The following is a 21,831-nucleotide window of genomic DNA, read 5'->3' on the forward strand; positions in this document are numbered from 1 at the left end:
CATACTGCAATATTTGACAGGAATCACAAGTATGTTGACCCTAAATTCCTTTGTGGAAAATTTTGTCTGTTGAAATCTGTCTTCTATGTATATAAGAAAAGTCTTGAGTATATTCATAAATGAGATGACAGTTTCCCATTTCTCTTAATTAGTTCACTCTTATGTTAATAAATCCTTGAGGTAGTCACTTCATCCTCTTGTTCTCTAAAGCTAAAGTCTTTCAATCCTTGACAGAGTAGCAGTATTGTCCTAGGTAATGAAAATTTTTATAATATTTAAGTAACCTTGCAGGGAGCATACTTTTCATTCAAGGCTGCAGAACATTACTCATGATGTGTGTGTTTCTATAATTTCTTTTCTGTGAGTGGACAGTATGTGTTATAGTTCCATGTCCTGTTACTGTACATGAGAGTAATGATTTGGAATATTTTCTTGCCCAGTGCTTCATACTGTGGAACATTGGTTCTTTTAATGGGAAGGTGGAAACTTTTGTTTCAAGTGATAGTAATGAGACTTGAGTAGGGTCTTAATTTCATTTAGCTGCTAACAAATCTCAGAAAAAAAAATGCATTTTATGCATATTTAATGCATGGTTATTGTAAAGGAGGGGATGCAGAATCTACCAGATGCCTAACATAAGGTCCCAATAGTCCTGTGAGGCTCATGAAAAAATGACACTTGTCAGTAAATATTTTCAAGCCAGCAGAAAATAGAGTTGATCATTAAGTTGAAAAAAATAATTCAAGTAAAATACTTTTGGAGTTCCTCGTCTACTTATCTGTATTAACTTTAAGGCACTTGTCACCTACATAAAAAAGTGGTATTAACAGAGACTTTATTCTATCTTGCAGAACTTTTGAAATAGATTAACTTTCCAGTCTTATGCCAGCTTGCTCAGTAGTTGTGCTAAAGTTCAGTAACTTCTATATGCAAAAGGAATGCCATGAGGGAATGATGAAGGAAACCTCTGGAGCTGTATCCAGCTTAGCAGTAGAGTTTTGTTATGTCTCTGCAGGGTATTTCTACAGCTGTATGGCATCTGCATGTGACATGAGCTGTTCTGGTACTTACAAAAGTGGCCATAGTGCTGTTGAAATCTAAAAGTAAGCTTTCTGGGGTTTTCTGGGGTCTCATCACAGTCAGTAGTGACCTAGTCAATACTGACAGCAGATTCTGAGCAACCATCCTGCTCACTCACCAGCTATTAGTGTTTACTTTGGGTTCTACAGACAGGAATGCTTTTGTCTGCCTTTTCCATTTAAGTAATAGTAATTTAAGTTTGATGTATGCAGGAGGTAAAATATTCTGTTAAATCAACTACTTATTACTTATTTCTAGACGGAATGTTAGTTCTTCAAGCCTTCACTCATTCCCCTATAAAAGAACACATCCCTTAAAGTGACATTGTTTGATTAACTCCTTGATGACTTATTCAGAAGTAACTTTGCAGGACTGCTATATTTCCTCTGCACTGCAGAACATGGTTTGTGGAATGGCCTCTGAGGGAGCTCCATGGAGGCTCTCAGGAGCTCTCAGGAGCTCTCAGGAGGTCAGGCATTCACTGTTCTCCCACTGCAGCTCAGTGGGAGAGTGAGGTACAGCAGTAGATGTGCTGTACTATGGCTAGGAGGCATTACTGGAGTTCTTGCACATTTGCTGGTGCTATCTTTTAGTAAGCTCAATCTGAAAATGATAAAAATGTTCATTGAGAGGGCAGCATTCACCTCTGTATTACTGCTGATAAGAGTGCCCATCAGTCTGTTGAGTAGGTAGGCGGAGCTGAGCTCTGTGCTGCTGCAATTTAAGTGTGAGAATGGCTAGATTTGCTAGAGTAAAGCTCACATATGCTTACTGATGACCACTTGCCTGCTGCACACCTGGATGCCCAAATAAGATCATTTATACAGTGTTAAGTGCAGACCTTAAACTGCTTTTATCTAGAGAATGGTACTGAACTTTGTATATAGGTTGAAATACTGCCTTTTATCTTGTGATTGCTTCACTGAAACCCTGAATATTCAAAGTAAGTGCTAAAATACTTAGATTTAAGTCAGCTGGAAAACAAATGTATGTGAATTCTTAAAAACAAAAGAAAACTTCTAGTGACAACTACTTCTGACAGTATAAAATTTTCTTTCCAGAGGTAGTAGTGAAAAAGCCAGGTCTTGACTAAAATGAATATTTTCTCTTGTGTAGAAGTTGTGTAATTGAGAAGGCTACTCAAAGTGTGCTGTTTCCCTGGCCTTGCTCCTCTTGCATTGCCCTTTTTACCATACACAGTTAGTGGTGTCTGCAGAACTATGGGTTCCTACCCCCAATTCTATGTTTACACAGAGGAGAAACTTCTATATTTTCATCAAATGGCTTCCCAGCATGTCAGAATTTAAAATGATGATCAGACCCTGAGCAGATAAGGGCTCATTTGATCCTGAATTGACAGCTTTATATTCCCAAAACCAGGACATGTGCAGTCTGTGTAATGAATCTTACAGAGAATTACATTTTGGCCATGAATGGTCTAGCTGTACACTGTTGATCCAATTGCTCACCTGAAACCAGTAAGTTTCATCCAGACCATATTATAATTCTCACGTTTATATCATTTGCATTGTTATGATGCAAACTTATTCTTTATAGTGTATCTTTAATGAGATGTATGAAACCAAATGACACATAATGCAACATCCTGAATTATTTCAGTATTTCAGTTCTTCTGAATCAAATGTTTTTATTATCATGCTACTGCATCCATACCACTGCACTTCAGAATGGAAACAATCAAGGTACATTCTTATTAGCTTGTCATATAACAATAAAAGTTATATGGTGTTCATGGTGTTTTCTTGAGAATGTATTCTTGGGTTTATTAATCTTTTCAATTTGCACATACAGTTCTTAAGGGCTGAAAAAAATCCAGTTTTCTCTTTGTTAAATTGTTTCCATTACATAAAAGAAGTAACCCATTGTCCCTTAAAGTAGAGGGGATTACTTCAGGGTTTTTTTTCACAATTAATAAGGTTAAAAATGTATTCTCTGAAATTAGTGTGCGTTTTCCAGAGATATCCTTAGAAAGCACAGAATTTCCAAATTCTTTGAGAAAATTTCAAGAAAACAAGAAATAGTGAATATATATGAACTTACTGAACATGAGAAACTCTGAAAACTTTGTGTTTATCTTGAGTTTTAAAATATGTGATTCTATATGAATTAAGAAATTGTAGGTGGGGTTAAAAGCAGGATTTCTTTCAGGTATTTTTTCCTCCAGATTTTTACTCAAGAGACTGAATATTGTTGTAAGCATTTAGAGAGCTTTATTTTACATTGTTTTATTTCCAAACCTGGATTAATCTTGACAAAAGCTAATCTAAAATATATTTCTTTCATCACTGTTTCTCTGAGTGTACATAATCATCAAAATAGAATTAGTTTTTGCTAATTTCAGACAAATCATTGCATATATTTAGGTTTATGTTTGGGCCTTAGGTACCTTTGTGATAACCTCAAATTCTTTTTCTGAGAAAATGTTGAGCTTCTCTCTCTGACTGAGTTATAAGGATGCAGCATAGGAGATCACATCAAAAACCCTTATGAAGTTGAGGAAGAACGTACACTCTTCTTGTGCATTGAGACAGGCTTCTCTTTTTGCAAGACCACAAGTTGGTGCTCCTTGCCTTTACTAATCCCATGCTTATTCTGTCCCAACTGACTTTTTTTCATATCTACATTGTAATAATTTTTAGGGGCCTCTCCCACATAACCTTGCTAGGAACTGATGTGAGACTGACTGGGCTGTAGTTTCTAAAGTCTTCCTTCTTTGCAAGATCTCATACTCTCTTGTAAGGGCCTGGCAGGATGGGGGTTTTGTTGATTTTGGGGTTGGGTAGAAGGAGCATATTCCCCCACATTCCACTCAGAGATGTTCTCCCAGAATTTCAAGGCCAGATTTGCTATATAACCCTCTTTTCTGCTCTTTGAGATACCCTTCTGCCATGCAGTCAAAACTAGTTCAAGAATCATGCAGTCCTACCCCTACAGAGGTATATAAGTATCAGAGAAACTCCATTTAGGAGATGTCATTGCACATTTTTTTGTAATATCAAAAAAATCATAAAGGTACCCAAAGAATCTGCCACTGTTATTGTTGATTCTTTAGTTGATGTTCTTTAGTTGATTCCTTAGTTCTTTAGGATGAAATGCAATACTTATTTCTGTAGCTACATGTCACAATCCACTCAGATAAAACTTGAAATGCTTCCCAGTTAATTTTTCTGATACCTGCTCTTTAGGCCTTGCCCTTTGGGATCACTCACCTGTCACTAAAGATAAAGTCACTATTACGGCATTGTCCTGGTTTTGAGAACTAGGACAGTCATAAAGGACTCCTTAAGTTATTTTGGCTCTCAACACCATGTCATTCCAATAGTGTCACTTTTATTGATATGAAAGAGATATAAGGTTTTCTTCATCATAAGCTTTGCCAAAGGACAAGTCACTCCTATATTTGTTGGTGATCTCTGGAGGGACTACCACTCTGAAATTGAGTTTGCTGTGCTTGGTCTTTGCTGACAGCTGATAAAAACATCCATGATTCATGATTTTGTTCTTGGTTTGCTATACTTCAATGGAATCTGTCTGGGGATCATTCAGTTGAACAACTTTATCTTTTGAATTTCACTTTTTCATGTCAGCCTCTACTCCTGTTATTATTGGTGAGACTGGTTGCTCAGTCAAGGAGGATTTCTACTTTTTACACCAAAATCTGAGCTAATATTACCCAAGCCTTTTTCTTTAGCTGATTATGGTTCATGAATCAAGTAATGAGAGGCCTCTATCCACTCAATTTTATACCAGCCTAAGGAACTGAATTTTATTTGGGAGCCCTTCTTCAGATGGATGTGGGAAAGTTATTGAAGTTGGAACTGTTTTTCTGGGGGTTGGTTTTTGTCGTTTTAAGCCTCAATTACATTTTCAGTTTTCCAAGTACTTCCTTCATACAATACATCTGTGTACTGCTGGGAAAAATTTCAATGAAACTATATGACATCTCAGTGTGATGTTCATAATGTTTTGTATCTAATTCTCAGGTAAAGTGTAGTTAGATTGAGCTGTTTTAACTTTATGGGCATCTTACACTGAGGAATGACATTTTATTTCCTGAACAACTTTGAAATAGTTTAGTTGCAGTTTACACAAGCTAAGCAATTAAAGAAATCCTACATATTTAAAAAAATATTAATATTTCCATAGAAAATCTGATCCAACACAATAAAGTAAAAGCAGGTTACTTGCAAGTGACTTGAAAAGAGGAAGAATCTCTATCTTCATCTTTTCATGTATGAATTTGCTTATATTTGTTTTTGGAGAGCATTTATCCTTTGCATGACATTTTATAATCTTGAGGAACACCTTAGTTTTGCTCCTGTGTATAAACCTTAGGACTATGGATGCAGAGGTAAAACCAAGAGGCAAAAATGTGAGTTATTGTGGCAGAAAAATATCCACAGAAGACATTAAGTGCAAATGAAATATATTAACATAGTTTTATCTCCCAAAAATACTGTTAGTTTTTTAGCCCTGACTTGAGGGCTGCTGAGATAGTTTTAAATGTATTTCTCCCAAGTGTAATATCCTCACTCTTAGGCCTTTGGTAGACAAAAGATATATATTCACAAAAAACATTGTGAATGGGAGTGTCTTAAATTAGAAGGAGATAGTTCACATCCACTCAGTGTATTAAAAGTTACAAATATTCATGTAATAAAATTACAAGTCTAATGATGTTGGAAGTTGTCAGAATGCATTTCTGAACAGGAAATCATGCCTGCCCAAGCTGTCCTCTACAACAAAGTGTCACGCTTGGTGAATGAGGACAATTGTTATTTTTAATCTTGCCTTTAGTCTGCCATCACATATTCTTGATTGATGATGTACAGTCTAAAAGAAAGTGGGGTGGCCTGAAAACTGGTTAAATTGCTGGCTTCCAAGGGCTGGAGGCCAGTGGTGTAGGCGTGGGGTCAGTACTGGGGACAGTGTTGTTCAATTTCTTCATTAATGACATGGACAATCACAGTGCAGTCTTGGCAAGATTGCATATGAGATATAACTTGGAGGACCAGTGTACAAACAAGTAATTTTTAGAAGCAAAAGAGAACAAGAAAAGTAATGAAAAGTAATGAAAAAGTAATGAAAGCATTGGAGTTTTAACTGTTCAAAATTTTAATTATTCCCAACTCAGTAGTAATAACACTCTTTATTTTTTTCCCATTTCACGTCAGATGAATTTCAAGAGTATTGTGGGTAATGATCAAATCACAACTTCAAAGATAACACTTTCAAAATGAATATAAGACAGATTCTCAGGGTATTTATTCTGAAACAGATGTTATGTCCTAAAGTTTGAATTTTTAAATTCCATAAATACAGGTTAAATTATAAAATTAATTTTACCCATTACCCATTTTTTTAAATCTTGAAATAAACCAGAATTGTAACAATCTTCTTTTATTTTGTCTGTTTTGCTTTCAGAATACTTTTTGTCTTGCATGGCACTTCTCACTTTAAAAACATTTGTAGTGAAATCATATAAAATAGTCAAGTTATTAATAATCTACAAAAATAAATATCAATAAAATTCCCCAAATTCCCCAAACCTAAAGACTACTTGTTACAGATCAGAGGTGAGAAGTTTGGAAGCAATTTTAGTTTTGATGACATCTGTGACAAAGCCATAGAAGCTTACTCCCAGAGTTTCATGAGGCAGTTTAGAAAAAATAATTCTCCTACCTATTTAAATAATTTGTCAGATCTGTACTGTGTCAGAACCAGGGTTGTTGGGTGGAGGTTTGTTGTTTTTTTTCTCTATTAGTATTCTCAATATTTCTATACTCTATGAGGAAGAATAGAAGTCCCTTAGCAAAGGAAGAAAATTGCCTTCTAACTGTTAAGAAATACTCTATATTTTGGGACACCACACACAATATTGTGTCTGACATCACAATAGAGAAAATTAATGAATATTTCAAAGTTTGTGATGAAAAAAAAAAAGAATGAATCTCATCTCAACTAGCTGGAGTGAAATTCAAAATATAAGTTATGGAATAATTATCATGACAGTGTCTTATTAGAACACCATTGCTCTCTCAAAGGGAAAAATTGCTTCTTCCTCCACAGCTTCTGACAGCCACTACAAGCAAATATAATGATTTAATTTAAAATATTGTCCCTCTCCTATTTGAAATTAGCTTCACATTTTCTTCCTTTCAGAAAGAACTAAGTTGAATTTTACTGCTTCATATTAAGCAACATTTTTTGTATGAAGACATATATATTGACCTGCTTGGTCAGTCTAAAGAGCTGGACTTTTTATCCCAGATAGCAAGCAGGCTTTTTGGTTTTGTCATAATAAATGTGTCATGTTATAACCTCTAGTTTCAGAAACAACTTGTGTACAACAATGAAATTTTCTGCTTTGAAACTGTCTTTAGAGAGTAATTTTTGGGGTTTTTTTTACCATTCCCTGCAGGAGTTCCCTGTCCATCTGGTTTTGTGACATAAACTTCCATATCTTTTATATAGTTCTGAAATCCCTCCCTCAGTGACTAAAACTTCATGGGTTTTTGTACTGTCAGATCAATTTCTCAGGAGGCTGCTAACTTCCATCAGTTTTAGGAAGCAATATGGCCACAGCATTACCTGTACTGGGGGAAGAATTAAGTTAAAATAAGGTAAAGAAGGTAAAGAGATGCAAGAAGTGCTACAAGCACTTATTTTAATGAAATATTACAATTTATGAAAACATTTTAGAATAAAAAATATCATTTTTATCTTTCCCTTTTTAGACAGTGTAAGAAATATGTGTTACTTTTATTTTTGCTTATAGATATTCAATATATGATGCAATTTGTCCTTAAAAACAGGCACGTAGAACAATAATTCTCCTTCTTAGATGCAAAATAAGTACTACATTTCATCATCTTATGGATTGCATTCTTGAATCTTTGCTAACACTGTTACTGCAAAGCAGCTGGAAATTTATTATTTGAGGAAATGAAATGGAAGCATTGATTATACCATAACAAGGAGAGTGTTTTGACACTGGCCTCCATCCAAGAGTGATAAGTAATGCTAACAGTAGTTGAAAGCCTTGTTGACTTGAAGAGCATCCTCAGGAAATAATTGCACAAAACCAAACAATTTATATTCTTTTCATTACCAAGTGTATGATGAGTCACTTCCTTTAATCTCAAGCTATTATGGTATGTTAAAATTTCAAATAAAAAAATTACCTAACTTCTCATCTTTAACAAGTTATACGAAGTTAAGTTTTAAAACTCAGTTTTAAATTACTCTGCTAATTCACTGAAATTGATATTTTTTAAAAGTCTTAGAATTAAATTTCAAAAAATATTTTAAGGTAGTAACTAAGTGTGTAGGATTTTCAAGGCTAAATCTCCAAACTATGCAAAGACCTCACATTAAAGACATTAAAGAAGGAAAGCCTTAAACCAGCAAACCAGTTCATTGCTGTGTGGTGTATTATTTCTATCTCATAGACACAAAGTAAGGGAAAGATTTTTTCTTTTTTTTTGTTAGAAATTCAGTAGGAAATAAACACTAGCAGGAACTTCAAACTATAGATGGTGAAATTCATGGGTGAGATTAGGACAAAGAAAACTCATAAGTAGAAATCTTGTAATGGAAGCAGCAGAACAAGTTAGCATCCTGTACTGGAATTGGTAATTATGGCTTCAGCATTATAATTGTACAATAACAGCTGGGGATTTACTGTAAAGTTGGCTCTTGGGCTTAAGCCAGAGGCTCATTTGTATCTTTTGCTGAATTTAAATCAGTTGTTCTGCAAAGGAAGTTACTATAGTTCACAAAATTTGTTAATTTAGAGTGGCAATCTGTCATGCATAATTCTACAACAGCTACATACTCTTGCTGAACTCTTTGCAAGTGTAAGTGGAAATTGCAGTAGTTGGCTGAAGGTTGACTCTGAATTTTCTTTTGGTCTGAAGATGAAATTATTTTTAAAAATACAAAGTGATTAGTAAAAGTGAAATCTGTGTGATACTAAACTTGGCACTCCAGTGGTGATTTACATGAAAGAAGTTTCTTAATAGAAAGGAAAATTGAAGTAAGAATATAGAATGGCTAGATTTTTTTTTCCCTCTTGCTAGATCAGCATATAAATTACAAGGTTTGGACAAAGGTTACTTTTGCCTCTGAGTTTCTCCACTGGCACCCACCAGATTGGAATCTTCCTACAAATCTTTGGTCTCTCTTTCTGACTGTAGTACAAAATCCCAGAAGGAAAGTGCTCCATACTTGTGTTGATATTTTGATAAAGTACAGATATTTTAGAATGTTAATTAACTCTCCTGAAAAGCTGAGCCAAAACACTGCTGCAGAAAATGCAGAAAGCAGCTTGGCTTTTTGCAGGAGAAACTACTTTGCATTCTACAAGTAGTAAATTAATTTTAAAAATATTATAGTAAAAAATATTACTATGACTATTTGGATCAGGGATACTACTCAATGCTATTTTAAGATGTTGGTACTACTTCTCTTCTAAAATATTCTCTACTAGGATGCAGAGTTTTTTTGAAACAGTGTGGATCATATTGAATAATATACTAATTTTGGAGTAGCTTCACTGGTTGTTCAGCATGAATAAGGACAATAAAATTTGGTTATTCTGAAAGTGAGAAAAATTATACATTAGCATAATAATTGATGGGACTCTTCTACTGCTCAGATAAGGTGTTAGGATTACCTGAAAGCAGTCAATGGAAGAATGCAGTGATCTCTCTCTATCTTTTATAGATGGTGGTGATTGAATACTTGGCCAGAGAAGTTGTAGATGCCCCACTTGTAGATGCCCCTGGAAGTGTTCAGGGCCAGGTTGGACGGGGCTTCGAGCAACCTGGTCTTGGGGAAGGTGTCCCTGCCCATGGGAGTTGGAAAACAGATGATCTTTAGGGTCCTTTCTGACAGAAACCATTTGATGATTCTTTGATTTTTAGTTCCTCAAATTTTTTCTCCTATTAGATGAGAAACAGTGTCTTGAGATGGTTCTAAAGTTGTCACACAAAAACCACAGAAATTATTAGCTGAAACATTGTTGGTAGTGTATGCAAGAAGTCAGGGTTATATTCTCCCAGCTGAAGACCACATTTTTTCTTAACTCCATATTTCGTCTTTGCATTTTAAAGCATTTATCAATTTCTCTTTGGAGTCAGAAGAGCATTAAAAACTGCTTTTAACTAAAAATAGAATTGGTGTTAGGATTTCTGTATTTAGCGCTATTCTGTATCTTTCTAAGGTTTGCAGGTTTTTATTGGTCTGAGTTTTTATCTGTGGATTTCAGCAATTAGATGTAATTGCCAATCAAAATATTGGAGGAGGCATCTGATGATCATGGCACAGATGCTTTATGTGTGATTCCAGTAGTATAAATCAGTATTTATGAGGCATTCTATAAAGAAATATGTTGCATGTGTGTATTTTTGTAAGAATAACAGGCATAAATCTCATTTTGACCTTGAGTTTGGCATTCAGAAGATAGTGTCTATGTACATCCCTATTATTTAATCTCTCCACCCAGTTCCCAGTTCAGGAACTATGTAATTAACACAGTCTTAGTGCAATGAGAAACAGGTGGGCACTAATTACCCCTTTATCCACCAGGTATCTCAGTTCCTACATAGGAACCACTTAAGCACACACACACAGACTACAGATAACTGGTGTTCACTGCAGTTGAGCTGAGATTACAGCATGTGTTGCATAGTGTAAAAGGAGTTACAGATGCAACCAGCATAATACAACCTTCCTGCTTAATTCCCTTCCATTGAATGAACCAAGTTCAGTCTTGGAACACAAGCAAGTAGAGTAAATAAACATAATTTAAACCATAACAGTGGATACTAGAATCGAATATGTGCCTCAGGCTGAAATGACATCCCAGCTCTGGCAAAAGAGTTTAGTAATGAAACATTAACACAGTAATGAAATCCTTTATGAGGTACATAGAGACACTTGCTTCACACCATCTGAGATTTTCCATGTGAATTTCAGTGTGAATTGATGAGACACATTTAATTGCATGTTTGGGTCAATTTCCACTTCATGTACAAAATTTTGTTGTTTAATTACTTATCCCTTAAAACAAACTACTCTTGGATCAAATAATTAAAAATATTAAGACTAGGAGTGTTTCCCTGTAGAAAAGCCCATAATCATTTTGATGGTTAGTTCAATGTAATGCAGATTTTTTATTGTTTTTACTAATTTAATAATAATTTTAAAATTTAACCCCCCCAAATATTTTAATTACTCATTCAGATTTTATTTAACAGACCAATTTAACATTTGTTCTTGAAGACAAATTGCTGGTGAAGGACTTACTATCCAATTTCTGGGCATAGTCCCTCAGAATTTCATCTTGTAATCCTTTTCAAATGAGAGTCTAGCTCTTTAAAACAGAATCTTCTCTGATCCATATCATAATATTTAGCATTGGAATTTAGAATTAGAATTAGTTTTCATCAAAAGGGCACTTTTGGTGAAAGTATAATGCCTGTCCTAATCCTTTCCAAATACTGTGCTTTGGTATGTGTCCTGGTTTGTCTTGCAGCATGGAAACTGGATTTCTTTCTGCTATTTCCTAATGCTATGTCCTCAGCACTGCAAGTTTCACCATAAAAGTCTGTTGTAATTAGATCACGCTGCACCACTTTCTCACTTTGGCTAATCAACCTTTTCCCTTTCTTTTGCTTCCCTTCCTTAATGATGCCAAGGGCCCTGCTCTTTTGTCAGCCTGCCTGGGGGTTTAAGCAGAAGGCTTAATTAATGTCTTCAGCTGTGATCTGGAAAATGCACTCTCTCACAGACAATTTGGATAGATCCCTACAATTCAAATAAAATAAAACTGAGAAATCTCTAAAGGCTGAAAGTTCCAAGTCAGAAATGTAACTGAGAAATCATTATCCTGAGAATGAAGAAAACTCCTTTGTTTTTAATTTTTGACCTTTAGAAGTTCATTAGTTTCTTAAATATCTTAATTATATTAGACCTTGAATATCTAGTCTTATTGCTTGTGAACCTATTGGGCTTTCCCATACAAAAAAGAAACTATTTTAACTAAGTTTTAGCCAGTAGGGAATCTTTATAGAATTAGAATCCACATTTCCCCATGCATCTGCATAGGGGTTTTCAGAAATTTCACAAGTACCTCGGTATTTCATCTTTTCCTTGCTAAAAGATTTAATTTTATTTTTTTTTAATTAAGTCGCTTTTGAATCTTCAAGTATCTAGTGTACATTTAGGAAATGTATTTAAAAATTTATTTTACAAATTGCTGTAATGTCTTAGGATCACAGTGTCTTGAGAATTTGCTATATGTGCCTACTTACATGTTTATTAGGCCTCCAGCTTTATTCAGTCTTCTTTCTGTATTTTGGAATAATCTTTGGTGATTGAATGTTTTATTTCTTTACTTTGTTTTTTTAACAAAAATAAATGCAATTCTAAACTGGTTGTGATATTGTCAAAATAAAAAATGTGTTATTAAAAAACCAAATCATTCTTGTAGAAAGCTGGAAAGCTGAACAACTATCTGCTTCACTTTTTATATGTTTTGGTTTTCCACTTTAACAAAAGAAAGAAGGGTAAATTTGGTAAGACTCTCTAACAGTGAATAAATTAACCTTTTTTAAACTGAGATAAGCCTTTAAAGATAAAAGATATCTACAAATAATGTCTTGCCCTCTGGTTCATTCGTGTTTCATACTGTTTTTGAGACCAGAAGGCACCATTTCTAGACAATACATGAATGCTCAGAATTTAGTTTTATTACCTTTATGCCATTTGTCTTTTGTATGATGATGGAGTACAAAGCTTAGGAGAAGCGGAGCCAGGATCAGTATTTATTTCTAAAGATCCATAGCTCTCTCCAGCATTTCAGACAACATGGTTTCTGCACCTCAATTTCTTGTCTGCAAAACAGGGCTAATAGCACATCCCTACCTCACAGAAGGTCATTAGCTACATACTTTAAATGATGGTGTGTGCTGTTAGACAACATAAGCAAATGAGGACATCAGGCAGTGGAGGTATTAATAAAAAGTACAGAAGTATTACTGATTCTTATTTATGTGGACTATTCTATATCAAGAATACTGAGATCATCCATTAGTATTCAGTGCCCTCTGTTATTATTACAAATATTACTTTGTTTTGAAGATCAGGCTTGTAGGCATCATTCTAAGCTCATCCTTCCCTTATAATTTATTTCCTTTGTGTTTTGAGACTGATGAGCTATAAATTGCTCATGAGATGTAATGGGTTTTCTAATCAGAAGCTGTAAAGAGTAGAGCCTGGCATTATTTTACTGCTTTGCTAAACAGTTTTACTAATGAGGCTACTAATACAATGTCCCCATTGAAAGATGAAACTCATGATGATATTTCTCCTGATTGGGAAGGATAAGCAGTTTTATTGTGAATTATTTCTAGCAAATATCTTCATCCTTTGAGAGATTTTGTGGGCAGGACCACTAACACTAGAAATATGAAAATAAGCAGTAGCTTTGTCAAAGTAAGATGGAAAACTTGGAAAGATTTAATTCATCTTTCATGTCTCAAATATTTCCTTCCAAAATAATGGAAGTAAGCTCTGACTCTCAGCAAATGCATTTATAGCATCATAATATCACATTTGTTACAAAAATGCACTAGGAATCCAGCATCACATCCTATAACACTTTCACAGGAAATGCTTTTTTCCTTTGAAAAGTGAATAAAGTTTGATCATAAAGACAAGTGTGCAAAGTGTGCCATGTTCAGAGGAACCGAAGGTATCACTAACTTTCTGGAGACAGGGCACCCTATGACTTTCCTTCCTCTCTCTACAAAAAGTTTGGTTTGGTTTTGGTTTGTTTTTCCTCTATCCTTCATGAGAATTAATCATTATCCTCTGCAAAAATTAATCTAAATATTTCTGATTCTCTCGTGTATGTATTTCTGCATGTGTACAAAAGTGAGAGAAAGAGATCCTCATCACATACATAGAGTTGTATAAGGTTGAATATTCAAGTCTCTGATCTAGGTCAAGGTGACTTAAGAGGACTGTGGTCCAAGGTGATGCTTTTTCCTGGTTTTAATTTAAAAAAAAAATCAATTTCAAAAACTTATCTTGTTTTATATAGCAATTACATAACTACTTTGACTCCAGGCCCCTCTTGAATGTCCAAAAAAAGTGGGAAAGTCCTACCTGGTTCTCATGCTTTTAAAGCATGGCAAGAAATGAAAATAACTTTCCCAACCAGTTTTGATGGCTAAGAAATAAGGATAACAGAGTGTTGGAACTTGACAGGCTTGTCTGGCAGTGGATGCACAGTGCAAGGTTGAGGAAAAAATTCTGTACAGTGAAAAAGATTTTGATTTTTTTTTTCCTTTTTTTTAATTGTAGAAGTTGACTAATATTGCTTTCTGATGTAGCTTCATGTCTTGATTTGAAAGATAAACTGTTAAATGAGTTAGTCTCTTTTCCTCTCATCCTTTAGAAGAATGTGGAGTGGAGAATGCACCACCACCATAAGAATTTCTTTAAGTGCTGGAAATTTTTCATGTTTTTTGAAAATGATCCAATTTTTCATGCAGATATGCATATTGTTTCTTAGCCAGAAGAGAAGGTAGGATCTGAGAAATTGTATTATTCTTCTCAGCAGAAGGCACAATTTATGCAGGCCAGTGTGACGGAAATAATACCTGTGTCAAAACCTTAGGATGAGCAACATCTACTGCTCTTTCCCCATCCACTGAGTTAGTAATTTCATTGCAGAAGGATGTCAGTTTGGTCAGACATTTCTTATTCGTAAATCCATTCTGACTAATCTTGATCTCCTTCATCAATTCACAGTTGCTAAAATAATTCTGAGAGTGCATGTTTACAGCACCATCTGTGTATTTGGGATGTCAGTGTTTATTCTAAGTGAACTGAATTGAAGAAAATAGTCTAAGAATTGTCTATAAACTACCAATCCTCTAAGTTTTCTATTTTGGTAGATTGCTGCCTGCTATTTTTTCCCTGCAAAAAGAAAAACATAAAACATTCTGTATCAATAAAATTACACCAAACAGTCATATTACATGTATTAATGAACTTTACCACAGTAATATAATATGTACTAATGAACTTTATCACATTATGTAATATTTCAAACTAAATAAGGTAAAAATATGACCCAAGGATGTTCACAGAATTTCCCTCCAAGCACATTTCTAATGTAACATCAGCAGGGAAGAAGGCCATCTGTCCATGTGTTTTTCTGAAAGGATATTCAGATTTCTTTGGAAAACAACCAGACCTTGTCCTTGTAGAATTTGGCAAATCTGAAAAAAATTGAGTCATTTAACAGATTGAATGTTTTTGTGCAATTCAAGAGACTAGAATGACAGGGAAGGCAACTGCCTTAGCATTAAAAATCAGTGTATGCCCTGTCCTCATGAATTTATAATAATGGTAATACTTAGAGCTTGATAGTTCTTTAAATGTTAATACATATAGTATAGCCTTAGCTAAGGCAATATCATCTGCTGCATGTACTTTTAAAGCTCTTTATAAGTATATTCCCTGTAAGTATCTTCCCTGAGCCAGGAAAGGATATTGATTGGTTTTTGTCTCTGCAGGACTTTGGTACTTTAAGTCCTATATTTCCGGAAGTGTGTTCTCTGCCAAAAGACATTGAAAATTATGCTCATATGGCACCTGCATTTAGTATATTGAAACTTGAAATTATATCAATAATTAATTTCAACTTGAAATTATATCAAGAATTAATTTCAACTGTAAACACAAAGAACTTATGCACTTTCTCTGAATAGAGCAATCTTGTTAAATGCAAAATTCTCATTTGTGAATTTTACTATCAAGCTGTTTGTGGTGGAGATAGTCAATACCTGTGGATTCTTTCACCAAAGTTTCCCACTTTGAGTTCTCACTTATTTACAAATCCTTGAAGATGTACAAGAATGTTACATGTTGCAACTCATGTGACTAAGATTGTTTTTCATGAAGAAATCTTCTGCATTTCACTTCTGTCTATATTTTGTTTTCCTACACTTGAAATTAGTTCTTTTATAAATCTTGGAGTGCATTGATATTTTGATACATATAATTAATTTTGATTAGTTGGGAAAGAACATGGTTTGCCTGAGGGATGTGGAAGAGAGACCATTGCAGAAGTCATTGGCTTAAGGTTCTGTGATCTAGATTGTAATGAAAGATAGATTAATTAATTGTTCTGACTTGAAAATACATGTATAGAGCAATTCAATTTTTTTGTCTTTTGTCAAAGCAGTGAGATAATAATTTCATAAATTACATTGAACTCAGACTGTTGAGAGAAATTGCTTTCCCTGCTTAGTAGCTTTTGACTTACAGGTGCATTGTTGTTCTTGGATATTCTTGGTTTGATGTGCTGCTGTTGTTACATACAGGAAGAGAGACTACACTATGTAATATTTCATTTTCCTCTCCAGATTATACAGAACTTCATAGGTTTACAACAATACCATTTATTGTGCACAGAAGATGAGAGTAAACCAATTTTAAATTAATGCAATATGTTCTTCAAGGATAAGAGTAAGGGAAGCTGCAATCTGTTCTTGTGGTTTCAGGACCCTGCAGAGTAAATTCAATTCAGCAAGGATATCATAAATGCCAGAAATATTCTGGGAAGGTCTGAGCATGACAGGGTATCTTGCAAATAAAAATGAAGAGAAAAGGAGAAAACTACATTTAGTTAGTTATACTTTAGAGATTTGAGCACCAAGAAAAAGCCTAATAACCCCTCTTAAAAAGGAGCAACACAGATGAAAAATGAACAAGATTTTTCAGCTACTGAAATTTTTAAAAAATTTTTCAAATTTGGGTTTTTTTAATCTCTCTGAAACAGTCTCACACCATATTAAAAAAAAAAGAAATGGACTACATATTAGGATTTCATAATATTTCAGTTTATATATTTATAACTCAGAGAGAACCCAAAGAGGCATTCAAACTATGGTACATACAATATACATGAGCATTAAACGCCCTTGAATTGGTTGTGTCATAACAGTAATGACTTTTAAGCTCAGTCATTCAAAAATTAAGTGACACAGTGGGCAGTGTGTATTCAATGTACCCAGTAGTGCACAGAAAGTAACAGTTTATTTATCTTAGAGGGTTTATGGTCTTTTTTCAAGGGAAGAGAAATGAGGCAGGAGAATCAGGAAACAACAAATAAAATAAATTTCTGAACAGATCAGCCATAGAGAAAACTGCTTGCACTCTTCAGCTGCTAAAGAGATCAAATTTTTATATAATCTGTTGTTTCTGAAAATATTTCACTATATAGAAACATCAATTTTCACACCCAAATTAGGCAATCCTGTGTTACAGATGTGGAAACATATGTATTGTTTCATTTCAGTACAGAATTAAATGAGTTTCTTGAAAGAGAAAACAGATATAAATCATAGCTCATAGAATCACAGAATATTAAGGGTTGGAGTAGACCACAGATATCATCTAGTCCCAATCCCATTGCCATTTGAAGCCTTCAGTATTATTTTTGTTTTCTGTGTTTGACAAATAAGCTCATGTTATTCTTTTAAAAAACTCAGACTAATGATGAAATTCAGGTTTTCACACATCGAAAATTTGTAACTTTAAAGAACAGCTGGCCTTGTGACAAAGGCTGGTTTTATTTCAAGAAAGAATGCTTGAAAATGATATATTGCCTAAAATATTTTTTTTCTACTATAATATGGCAATCGGAACAAATATATTTCGCCATGCAATTTTGTCTTAACCTTTTGAAATCCATGTACAAGTAGGCATACAGAGCAGGTGGAGCAGTGTCAACTCAGGAACACTGATCTGAAATATAATTCTCTGTTATATTGCTCTTAGTAAAATGCTTTTAATAATTCTGAGACATTTCTGCAAGCCCTGACGCTTAGCAAAATGCCAGCAGTTGTAAGCAATTTTCAGTAAGCCAGGGGTGAGGCAGAGCTCCTTATATTTGGCCATTGCGTTTCACACACAGCTCAGAGGGTTCCAAAGGGGTTCCCATGCACTGTGACTCCTATGGGAATAGTAAAGCCTATGGGAAAGAGCCTGAAACATTGACAGAATAGTTGGATGCATTTATGTGCCCTTGCTGGAGTGGCTCTTAAAGGCAGCATAGATGCTGCCTAAGTGGCTGTGGTAGAAGTTGCCAATTCTGGAATTTTTATTGATTTCACTTAAATCTGTGTATGTGTGTCTATAGCCTTATTCACCCTGTCATTTTTATAAAATATATTTATATAAATATAAAATATTTTAAACACAAATATTTATTCTCTCCCTATTGTTGCCTGAAGTTGTAAATGAGCTAAAATATGGCCATTGGCTAATTTGCTAAAGTGTTGGTCATTCACTGAGTTAATATTTGGTTGCAGTTGCAACTCTTCTTGTTTCAAACAACTCTGAACCTAGGTTTCTTCCCCCCAAATCGACCTGTGAAACAGTGATTCCCTGTTGATTTTTACTTATTATTATTTAAAACAAACATGGGGTTTTTTTTTTATCTCAGTAATAAACTAAAAATTGTACTGCCACTTTTCTGAACTAGTGAATGAAAAATTTTAAGGTAATTTAATGTTTTCTGGCAATAAATTATAAAGAACACATATCTATATTGTAAATTCTGTCTATTTCCAAAAATCAGTTAGTGTATGGGAGAGTCACAGATATCCAGCACAGAGTTCAACTAGACAAATTTCACCAAGTTTCTCACCAGCTGTGTGAGAGCACTGGGTTGTGGTTCTTTGATCCTGTTGTGACAAAGTGGAAAAGAAAATACTGCTATTTTTTCTGTTTTGCTTTACTTTGTTTTGGAAAGTTCAAAAGATTCAGATTTTACCATCTGTCTTGTAATTGCAGTTTTGCAATCAAAAAATATTTCCTCATTTTAGGTGGCAGCAAAGTATAGACAGTGCAGCTATATCATTGCCACATACAGATACTGAAATGCCATTTTGTAGTAAGCAGAGAGCATCAGAAATAGGGGACAGTGAACCCTACATACATGCAAGGTCACTTTATCTGAAGCAGCATAAAGAAGCTTATGTCAACTCTAGCACCTGTCTTTCTACAACTTTTCTTAGCTATTTACACCTCCTAGAATTCCTGTGTCATACTTGAGCACAAAAGAACCTTTGGTTGATAAAACATCTACATCACAAAGTCAACTAGTGACTGACTGATGTGTGTGCCTTTATTCTCTCACAGCAAAGCAAAGCCAGCATCTCTTCCACTTCCAGAGATAATAAAATACATTGTGATCTAATCTGTGTCAAAGAACTGAATGAAAGACTTTCAAAAACCGTTTTTGCTATTAGCAGTCTACCACTTGTGACTAGACTTGTCATTCAAATGATCTAAAATTGAAAATTAAATTAAACTTTTGTAATCCATTGTCATTAACACTAAGAAATTGATTACTTACATTTTCTGGAGGGGATCCTCAAAATTAATTACACTATGCAGAACTTGATTTTACTTTTAAATTCTGTAAAATTTCCATTGTGTTTATAATTCTTCTACAACAGTTGAAGAGAGTTTATTCCTAATTCAATCATCCCTTTCACTTAGGGCTTTAGAAGAGGCTGCAGATATCATGAATTACTGGTAGCATGGTACAATTTAATGACTCCAAATGAGTCTCTAACAATACAATGATAGATGTATCGTACAATACATTATGGAAAAGAACATTAAATTTCAACCTTAAAAGTTGGCTGTGGTATTTATTGCATCTTCTTAGAAAGTTAAAGCAAAGGCTGAACCTGTTCATGAAGACAGTTGAACAGAAGAAGGTAAATTGCCCAAACAGATAAATATCAGTCCTCTTCTCATGTAGAAATCTGTTTTTAAAATCTTCTCAGATTCAGCCTCTTGCATTAATACCTACTAAAATCTGTGTTATGACCTGACAATGCTGGGAGTGGATTATTTTGAGTGTAGCACCTCAGATAGCGAAAAAACCTGAAAATTATGTCTGAAACGTATAAAGCATGGGGAAAACAAAAACCTTCAATCTTCTGTGTAAAAATCAAAAAGCCAAAAACCTGGGAAATATATGTGTTATAGATAGCATTTGAGATTTCCTACTCTGTTCTGACTCTCTTGCTGTGAACTTCATTGTCTGCATGAATTAATTTTTCTTTCTTTAGCCTTAATGAAATATTAAGGGTAAAGTTACACTCTAAAGTGTTAATATTGAACTGGGAGTATTGAACATTGTTTTAAAAACTGAATGAACTAGAGAAAATCGTCTTAGAAAATAAATAATTTTTGCCTAGGTAAAAGGGGACTTCCAAGACCATGAAATATTTCCCTGTAGAAGTTCTTTGGCAAGATTTCTGTCTACCTCATAGGAATTGGTAGCTTAGCCTCATGAAAGAAAGATTAAGGGTCTAAAAATGGACAGATTATTTGACATATGTGTTATTTTTAACGCCCTTGTGGAAAAGGTGCCAGGTTGTATAAATCATATGCTTCCTCTAGAGTCAAATTGGGAAAAAATTCCATGGGAATCGGGAACAAATGTGAAAACCTGTCCTTGAAATGTGGTGCAAGTTCACCTTGCAGTTCAGCTGGTCAGGAAAAAAAGCCAACGGACAAATGTGTTGTGGGACTCAATCCCTAGGTCTTGGGTTTTTGTCTTCTCTGTTCTTGACTTCACTCTGGCATGAAAGTCAGACAAATTGCATCTGTCCCTCCTTGCCCTTCAGCAGCAGGAAATCAAGTTGCCTGAGCAAGGGAAGAAGTGGCTGCTTTTAATGATTCCTTGGAAAGGGAGTCAGGGCTAGGAGGCCTAACAGGTAGAGCACCTGCCTTATTGTGTATACATGACATAAAAAGGTGTTGTGCTCCTGAAGGAATGCAAGTTTAAAAGCTGTCACTCTGTCCCTGACTGTTTGTTGAGGAATTAGCTAGGGCCTTTAAAAGGAGCATCATATCAAAGCAACATGGAAGACAATTATATGGGAAAGTGTTTCATTAGTTTGCTTTTTTATTTATACTGCTGGGAATTCTATATTTGAAAAATACAGCCTCCCTGATTTTGGAAGATACTTAATATTTTTTATCAGTTTGGTATATAAAAATATGTCCAGATAAAGATAATGAAACTGAATGTCTCGTTCCTGATTTTGTAAAAAAATGAAGCTCAAAAAATGAACTCTGTCCCTGTGACACAGTGGGAATATCACAGATTTTGACAATCTCCATTTCCCTTTATATAAATTTGAACTAGTCTTCTTCTGTTGTTAGAATTCCTTTTGTATAACTATGAGACATAAAATTATGGATGATAATATGGGTTATGGCTACATTTTTCCTTGTCTTTTACATTCTCTTATAAAAATTTTGGCTGAGCTTTTCACACTGTAAACTAGACAGACGCTGACTCAGGGTAGATTTTTTCCTAACTAAAATTCTTCTTTTCCCTCAGGATCTTTGACACTTCAGAAGTGCTGACCTAGAGAGAGCATACTGTTAAAATACTGTTTTATGCTAAAGTCTCAAAAAAGAAACTGATAGATGACTAGCATTCACAGCTTTTGGCTGACAGAGGTCTATTTGCTGATGTCTGTGCAGGAAAAAAATGATGAAATTCAAGCTCAGGAAATTGGGAAATGCAACTGTGCTTTATTATGGCTTTTGTAATTTTATTAGTTAGAAAAAAATCCACTAGCTAATATTAGTGTGATGAAGTAAAACTAACTC

The 21,831-nt window shown here is 34.5% G+C and overlaps 1 protein-coding gene across 2 annotated transcripts in view; it reads left to right on the forward strand.

Moving 5' to 3' along the window:
* Positions 1-21,831, forward strand: part of SGCZ (sarcoglycan zeta) — a 394,909-nt gene that overhangs the window by 295,543 nt on the left and 77,535 nt on the right. The gene's annotated exons all lie outside the window — the stretch shown is intronic.

This window comes from Agelaius phoeniceus, chromosome 4, assembly GCF_051311805.1.
Source record: "Agelaius phoeniceus isolate bAgePho1 chromosome 4, bAgePho1.hap1, whole genome shotgun sequence".
NCBI classification, from domain to species: domain Eukaryota; kingdom Metazoa; phylum Chordata; class Aves; order Passeriformes; family Icteridae; genus Agelaius; species Agelaius phoeniceus.